This window comes from Conger conger, chromosome 1, assembly GCF_963514075.1.
Source record: "Conger conger chromosome 1, fConCon1.1, whole genome shotgun sequence".
In the NCBI taxonomy this organism is placed as follows: Eukaryota; Metazoa; Chordata; class Actinopteri; order Anguilliformes; family Congridae; genus Conger; species Conger conger.
This window is the reverse complement of record NC_083760.1, coordinates 92215891-92224429: the sequence shown is the minus strand read 5'-3', so window position 1 is coordinate 92224429 and position 8539 is coordinate 92215891.

The following is an 8539-nucleotide window of genomic DNA, read 5'->3' as shown; positions in this document are numbered from 1 at the left end:
CACACCACTCCAGCTCCAGATTTTGTTTTGGTCGTGGTGAAGGGCTCCCTCCCAGCTGGTACTCCCTCCTCCCTCGCCTTCCTCCGCCCAACTGCCCGAAAGTAGCCCCGCACTTGCTCCTTCACCATCTCCCACCACTCCACCGGGGAGTCAAAGAGATGTTTAAGACTCACCCACTCCAGGTATCTTCTTGAGAAGGAGAGACGCACCTGGGGGTCTTGGAGATGGCTTGTGTTCATTCGCCAGAGCCCCTTACCCACGATTATAGATCTTTCCCCGACCAGGGACACGGTGAAATAAAAGAATATTGCGTCCAAAATAGCATACAATTGTTAAACTAGTGTGATTCATTAAAATAAAGTGTCGGGTGAAGTCAGGTAAGTCATCTTTTGGCAAGTCATCTTTCACACTATGAAAATAGCTATGGACACAATGCTCTCAAATACGTTTCTTATCTATTAAGTCAGGTGTCCGCTATCATTCTGTGTTGGAATTATGTAATAAAAAACAAATGCTTCAGTCCTAGAGCTATTTAAGTATCAGATGTTCCCCCCCAAGACAAGGGTACTGTGATCAGGTATAATGGGCCACCTATTCAGCTAAAACATCGTTCTAAACAATGAATGTTCTTTCTTTCATTTTTAGTTGAACAAGGCATCATAGAGGTGGACCTGTGGGTGTTTAACAATGGAAAATATTGAAAGACAACAGCAATTACATGAAAACGCATGAATTACATTCAAAAACTAAACATGAATAAACATGAAAACTGAACATGTGTGTGTGCCTGTGTGTGTGAGGAGAGTGAATTTGTGTGTACATCTACACATGTGTGCCTGCATGTGCATGTAGCCTATTTGTGCATGTGTGTGTTTGTGTGTGTATATGCATGTTTGTGGAACCATCAAAATATCTGCTGAAAGTCAATGCAGAAGGTAACCCATTTTAACTGAAATTACTGGCTAATTTTATCTAACACATTAAGCTACTCTGTATGTGTGTGCATGCTGTGTGTGAGTTTGTGTGTGTGTCTGTGTGTGTGTGGACAATTATTTATAAAGGTGCTTTGTCTACTATTGGACTATGACATATCCAGGCTTGAATCTTTTGAATAATATTTGAATAGGCTTCAATAAGAGGAACCAAACCTGGTTCTTTGTTGTGCAGCTGTTGAAATTGTACTTCCCTCTAGGGTCTTTCAGCACACTTATCCCTGGTTATGGGTATGCACTTTGTTGTACGTCGCTCTAGATAAGAGCGTCTGCCAAATGCCATTAATGTAACCATCAACATTTCTGCTAAACGTCAATGCAGAAGATTGCCCATTTTAAATTAAATGACTCATTTTATCTGACACATTAAGGTAAAATGGGCCAGTAACTAAAAGTGCATTTAATAAAATAAATATTGCAATTTTTCTGAAAGAGGCCATCAAGAAACGGATCATAAAACTGTACTTGTCAATGTGCATTCGTTGCTTATACATTTATCAACCTTATCATTGACAGGGCACTCATCATGTTTTTTTCTCCAACAGTCTCTGTATCAAACGTTGCACCGCCATCTTTAGCAATGTTAGACCAAACAAAACAGTTTCTACATGTCAAATACTATTGTGGCAACCGTCAGAGATTATTCGCAGAGATTGACTTTTAAATCTTAAAGACACTCCAACCATATCTGGCCCATTTTAACTGATGGCCAAATGACCTGACTTTACCCTATGTGAAGCATTTCTTATTTTGTTTCAGTTAGTTTTTACACTTCTAGTGTTAGTTTCGTGTTGTTTTAGTTTTTCCATGTATTTTGCGTTTATTCTTTTATTTTATTTAACAAAAATGTTTTTAAAGAAATAGTTTTGGTCTTAGTTTCTGTCTTCATTTATGATAATAACCCTGGCATGTACAAACACACACACTCACAAATTACAAATAAGTCTTTCAATCCACATGAGTTATATGGATGATAGGATATATGATACCTTGGGAGTTGGTATCATAATTTGGATAAAAGTGAGATGAACAAAAGACCTACTGCTTAAATGGGTTTTGGGTTTTTATTGGTTTTCAATTTCTTTACAATAAAATTACTTTCTTTTTTAAAACACATTCAATTCATTCGCCAGAGCCCCTTACCCACGGTTAGAGATCTTTGCCCGACCAGGGACACGGTCACAATGTGGTGGTCTGAGAAGTGCACCACCCTGGTGGAATAGCTGTGCACCCTCAGGCCTGGGGAGAGCAGAACATGTCAATTCTGGAAGAGGAGGAGCCTGAGGAACTCCCAAACGTGTGTTGGGGAGGAGAGGGAGAAATCCTGATGCTGGAGCGTTCCTGTCTGGGTTTGCTGCAGCCCTCGCCTCTTAGAGCACAATTGAAATCTCCCCCCACGACGACGGGTATTGTAGTGTGTAGCAAAGGTGGTCATTTTGTGAAGAGGGAGACCCTCTCGGCCACACTGGTGGGGCCGTACACATTGACAACCCTTAGTGGGGAACCCCCGCGCTCGAAATCAGTGACAAGGATTCGCCCACTCTCCACAATGTTATGTGCTGCGAGAGCGACGTACAACAAAGTGCATACCCATAACCAGGGATAAGTGCGTTGAAAGACCCTAGAGGGAAGTGAAATTTAAATTGCTACCCGTACAACAAAGATAAGGACCAGGGCCTATTTCTTTATTTTTTATTTATTTTATTTATTATTATTATTATTTTTTTAACAAACAAAGAAGGAAGGAAGGAAGGAAGGAATAAGCTGGTGTACTCACCGCCCTTTGTGGTACCCCGTTGAGGTCTCTGGTGTCTCTCCATGCTTGAGCGAACTTCGGCTCGTTTAGTTGGCTGGTGCCAAAGTGAGTGGGTGCTTTGGCCTCCTCGCTCATCTCACAGGGGCCATCCGAGAAGGCCAGGCGGACTTCTCTCTCTGGGGGGAGGGCGTCCCCAAGCTCTCTCTCAGACGTGGTGATGGATCCACTGGTGGGCGAGGTTCTTGGTCAGGGTTCCCTCTCTGGTGGCGGGGCCTCTACTTCACAGTCCCCGGATGTCACTGCCCAAACAGGCTGAGGGGTACGACGGGCAGCCCATCAGACTTATTCGGAGACCTAGGCCCCTCCCAATAGGTCTGAAATAACGGACAGTCTCTTCCCCTTAACACTGGCACAGGTAGGTTGGGTACCACCCCTGCTCTCACCGAGTACGTCCCCCATTGGGTGATTAGGTCCACCCACACCATGGGGTATTTCCTGGTTTTCCACCATGGTCTCCTCGCCTTAGGTCTGCTCCGGCGATTTGGGTCTGGGCAGGGCAGTGGGTGCGTCACGGATTGTCGGCCCGTGGGTTTCGGCGCGGCCCGGTCGGAGCATTTTCTGTGTGACCTGATGTTTTTTGAGGAGGGCCACTAGGAGTTCTACGGAGGTGTGTCCCACCTGGGCTACGTACCGTTTGGCCTCCGTTGGTAGGGCATGGGTGCATCGGTCCAGCACCACCCTCTCCAACAGGGGTGGCCTCTCTCCCTGAGTGAGCTCTTGGTCAGGTGGGTCAGGACGGTGATTTGGGACCAGGCGGGCTGGGAGGCCTCATAGGACCAATCGTGGTATCGCTGGGCTCTTGTGGGTAAGCTGAACCCGTACCGGGCCAGGATGGCTTTCCTCAACTTGAGGTAGTCGGTGGCGTCAGCCATGGCTATGTCCCGGTAGGCCTGTTGGGCCTCCCCCATCAGGAAGGGGGCTAGTATGGCCGCCCAGTCCGCCAGTAGTCATTCTTCACATTGAGCCGTGCGCTCAAACACATGTAGGTACGCCTCAACGTCATTGTCGCCCATGATCTTCGTCAAGACGTCAGCTGCCCGCATTCTCCACCATATGTGGGGTGGGTTCTGAGGTGCAGCGGGCGAGCGAGTCAGCAAATAGCAGAAAGAATTTCTGCTTTTTTATTTTATTTTTATTTTTCATGGGGTATTCATGATAGCGCCCCCAGGGCAAGGAGGCCTCCTTCCTCCTTCCCTCTTGGGCCGTGTCAGGGCTGGGGGAAGCACAGAGGTACAGGGTTAGTGCAAAGGAGGCGTTACAAGGCCAAGAGAGCTATCTTCAACAAAAGAAATACTACAAGGGCTAACTACATATATATATACACAAACAAAAACCTATTCTAAAATCTATTCAAGCATAAATACAGTGGGTGGCAATCCTGTTCTACTAAACCTAGTGTGTATAAGCAGATGGTATCCTAAGTGCGGGAGTAAAGAGGCCTCCATCTTACCTAAACCCTGGCGTCAGCGTGGTAACAAACTCAAAAACATAATACGTAGACAGACTCGAAGTGACAAACAAAAGACAGGGCAAAACAAACACGAACGGTAAACAATCAGGAGTCGAAAAACAAACCGGGGCAATAAGCAATTGGAGGGGAAAACACAAGATCCGGTTAACAGATGCCAGGGACAGATGCAGTTTAAATAGCAGGAAGTGAAAAATGATTGGTGGATAGAGGGGAAGTGGAGTCTTCAGACAGGTGGAGGCGGAACCAAAGTAACTATGATGGACAGGCGGTGTAGCAAAGGTGTGATGAATGGTGAACCTGGTGATACACAGGGGAAAGGAAGCACACATACACGAAGGTCGTAACATGCCGATTTAACAAATATGTTATTTAAGTGTTTTGTTGCCAGGTTTAAGCCCTCATTGTTGCTTGGGGACTGTGTTTGCTGAAAGGTATTCAGCATGCCCTCTATTTCAGCACTGCTCAGTGCTGCCTGGTATTCTGCACTGCTGCTCTGGCCCCATCTGCATGTGGGCTCTAAGTTGAACAGTTTTGCTGCAGGATGGTGATCTTTCAAGGCCCATTCTGTTTTTTTCAGGTATAGAGTTACCCGGCTATGGTCTGAGGGGTGTTTGTGACATGTCGGTAAATGCATTAATATATTCTGGGTCCATGTCTGTAATGACATAATTAACCACACTGCTACCCAGCACTGAGCTGTATGTGTATCTCCCCAGAGAGCCCCCCCTGGTCCTCCCATTAACAATGTGCAGGCAGTGTGCCAGGCAGTGGGGTACTTGTAGAACAGTACATTGCACCTGACCCTGTTCTCTTCTGGCCCACAATAATCTGACACCAGTATCTCTGGGAAACTCCTCAGGACTTTGTCCTTGTGTTGTTTTTTTTGCCTTAGCCGACTGAATATGCTCGGGGTATTGAATTTCAAACATCTCCTGGCTGGGCTGAGGGTTCTGATTGGCTGGCTGGAGCCGAGATTGATACATTTGTTGCAGTCGCTGCTGCTGCTGTTGCTGCAGTTCCAATTTTTCCAACTGTCATTTCAACTGCCACTTTGCTGCCGTCCTTCATGCCTGATTTTAAGCAGCCTTTTAAAGTGTTTTTTTTCTTGAATGAAAAACTTCCTATTTTTTATATTAAAAGATAAATGAGTCAATAAAATTAAAAAGTAAAAATGTTTTCCAGAAGCTTACCTTCACTACCTGTTTCCACTGTTTAATCCTCCTGCTGTTTCTTTTTTGACTCTTTTAAAATTGTAACTCTTTTTTTATTTTATTTTAGTATTCAGAATGTCTTCATTTTCTTCTCTGATTATTTATAAACATTTATGTACATTTTTTGATCGCAAATCAAACATTTCTCTGTGAAAAACGTTTTTAATTGAAGATTCTTTTTTTGGAGCTCTCTCTCTCTCTCTCTCTCTCTCTCTCTCGCTGGGTTAGGCAGCTCTAGCTGTTCAATGATCCAAACTGCTGTACAATTGATGCTTCTCATACACCCATTCACACTTACACACCAATGGTGATTGGCTGCCATGCAATGCACCAACAAGCTCGTCAGGAACATTTAGGGGTTAGGTGTCTTGCTCAGGGACACTTCGACACACCCAAGGCGGGATCAATGACTGCTCTTACTGCCTGAGCCAATGTCGACCACACACGGTGTGCTTTGTTAGGGTTGGAGTGAAAAAAAACCTTAGACATTAGACTGGGAGAGTAAGAAAGCACACTCCTACAGGATGTTTGCTGGGTTTGGGAGGTGTACTCCACTCCTGGGAGAAATAGAATATAAAAACATACTGTGTCTGGGTGTGTGTGTGTGTGAGAATATGTGTGTGTATGTGTATGTCTGTGTCCGTGTGCATGTGTGTGTGTGTGTGTGTCTGGGTGTTTGTGTGTGGCTGCTATTGTAGGAGAGGGAAGAGTTCCCAAGATGCACCACTCCCCCCATCCTCATCCCAGACTCTTTGAAAGCACGTCCTGACTCTTGTTCTGCCACTGCTAAGCTTGCACGAGGCTTTCAATAATGCCACGCCTCCCCCACTAAGAAGCTCAGACTGCCTGCAGGCTGGACGTGTGTGGGTGTGAACTTTCAGTTGGTCTCAGTTGGCATGATAGCAGGTTAGCACGAGCGTGCATACATGCAGGATGTCTGTCTCATCCGTGAGGCTCTTTATGTACTCAGTGCAATCCTAGTGCCTGGAGTCTGAATCCACAAACGACAACTATTTTCCATTCCTGTTGTAAGATCCAGCTATGACCAGCTTGAAATAACCAGCTGTAAGCGGTTTCAAAACATAGCTTGATCTTGCCAAACCATGTCGAGTATGGAGCTGGTCTGAACTGGTCAACCAGCTACCAGCTGTTTCAAGACCTAGCTTGAGCTGTTTTCTTCAGCAGGGATACTATCCAATTTAAAAATGTATTTACTGAATTAATCTGGGTTAAGCACCTTCCTCAAGGGCACAGCAGCATGGAATCAACCTGGCAACCTCTGCACTACAGGTTCAGCTACACACAGAACGTCCCCACACAAGAACCCAGTTTTCCACTGACCTACCCGGTTAGACAGAGGTGAAATAAACACAATCGCCACCTATGGATGAATGATATGGCTCACTGAAGAGCACTCCCAAATAGCTAAAGGATCTGTGATTTACTGAAAGTGTAGACGACTTTGGGACAGGAAAATTAAGCGCATACATATATTTTGTTAATACAAAGACCCAAACACAATAAACCAGGGATGGAATTGGTCCTGATCAACCAGGTATATATAGATTTTCCGACCATAAACATGGTTTTACAGGTGAAGGTGTCTCCTGGTTGTAGCTGTCACAGGGCAGAAGCTGCAGATGTGTGTTTGCATTCGGCCAGCCCAAGTGCCCCTGGCTGACACGCTTACGGTCTGAAGATCAGTACTTTCACACTAATGAGAGGCCCCAGGCTGACACGCTTACGGTCTGAAGATCAGTACTTTCACACTAATGAGAGGAAGAAAAGCAAAGCTTAACCAGCATGTACGTGGACATTAGAAAGCTAGAGGACAAGGCTATGAGGCAGAGGATGAGAAATGAAGGAGGGAAGAGGAGTGATGGAGTTTAATGTAATTTCCGATTGTTAGGATCTTGTTAAGTGTTGGGTGTGTGTTATCCTTCTTTTTTACATTGAAAAACTATCCATCCATCCATCCATTATCTTATCCCGCTTATCCTGAACAGGGTCGCAGGGGGGCTGGAGCCTATCCCAGCATACATTGGGCGAAAGGCAGGAATACACCCTGGACAGGTCTCACACACTTTCTCTCTCTGTGTGTCTCTCTCACTCTCTCTCTGTCACGTCCGTGCCCCTTTTTATATTTTTCTTTTCTCTGTATTTTCACTCCAGTCCTCCTTTTCCTCCTCTCTTTCCTTATTACATGTCTCCGCCCTTCACTCCATATTTGGACTTCCTTCCTGTCGTTTGTCAATTGCTCTCACCTGTTCCTAATTTTCTGTTCCCCAGCTCCCACACCTGTTCATTGTTTAGTTCATTTGTTAGTCCATTTAAGCCTGTTTTGTTCTCTTGGGGCTAGTTCGTCAAGTCTGTTCCCCCCTGTTTATGGTTGTGTTGTGTTGTGTTGTGTTGTGTTGTGTTGTGTTGTGTTGTGTTGTGTTGTGTTGTGTTGTGTTGTGTTGTGTTGTGTTGTGTTGTGTTGTGTTGTGTTGTGTTGTGTATCCATTTATATTCTGTTCTGTTTTGGTTCTGGTTCTGGTTTTGTTTTGTTTTATGACTCCTGCCTGGTATTTTGGACTTTTTTTCTCTGGATTGTGATTTTGGTACCTCTGTCCTGTTTTGGACTGACCACCCGGTGTTTTGAACGCTGCCTGTTATTTGGATTACGCTCTGTCTGCCCCTTTATCTACCGTTGCAATTAAACCTGCTATTCTTGTTATCCTTCTTGTGGTAAGAGATTCTACTGTTCTGACCTCCGCAGGGAGTTTGTTCCCTGGCATGTAAACACGCCCACACACACACACACACACACACACACATACACGCACAGCTGGGCGTGATGTATTGAGAAAAGGAAACTTACTGAACTGAAGTAGACTATTAAAGAGAGAAACCCGGAAGGCTTGAAAAACAAGTGAAGATCAGATGAGCCTGGCTCTTCATTGAAAAACTGGTGAGTCCCTCAATGGTCAAAGATTTACTGCCTATATAATTATCACACTTTATATATCTAATGTTGTTGTAGTGGCTACATGTCATATGAGGAAAT